Source organism: Physeter macrocephalus, chromosome 18 (assembly GCF_002837175.3).
Source record: "Physeter macrocephalus isolate SW-GA chromosome 18, ASM283717v5, whole genome shotgun sequence".
NCBI classification, from domain to species: Eukaryota; Metazoa; Chordata; class Mammalia; order Artiodactyla; family Physeteridae; genus Physeter; species Physeter macrocephalus.
In genome coordinates this window covers 4,119,162-4,119,482 of record NC_041231.1, presented here as the reverse complement: position 1 = coordinate 4,119,482, position 321 = coordinate 4,119,162, and the positions used below count along the sequence as shown (strand labels likewise).

General features: G+C 61.1%; 1 protein-coding gene across 1 annotated transcript in view; it reads right to left on the bottom strand.

Annotated features, from left to right (window-relative positions):
• The window catches only part of LOC102981021 (mucin-6), a 25,247-nt gene that overhangs the window by 10,201 nt on the left and 14,725 nt on the right, over positions 1-321 (bottom strand). The window lies entirely within an intron of this gene.

Genomic DNA, 321 nt, shown 5'->3' with positions numbered 1-321 from the left:
GTGGCGTGGCTGTGGGTGTGGCGGTCTCTGTTGTGGTCTTTGTCAGTGGCGGGGCTGTGGGTGTGGCGGTCTCTGTTGTGGTCTTTGTCAGTGGAGGGGCTGTGGGTGTGACGGTCTCTGTTGTGATCTTTGTCAGTGGCTGGGCTGTGAGTGTGGTGGTCCCTGTTGTGGTCTTTGTCAGTGGCGGGGTTGTGGGTGTGGTGGTCCCTGTTGTGGTCTTTGTCAGTGGCGGGGCTGTGGGTGTGGCGGTCCCTGTTGTGGTCTTTGTCAGTGGCGGGGCTGGTGTGGTGGTCCCTGTTGTGGTCTTTGTCAGTGGCGGGG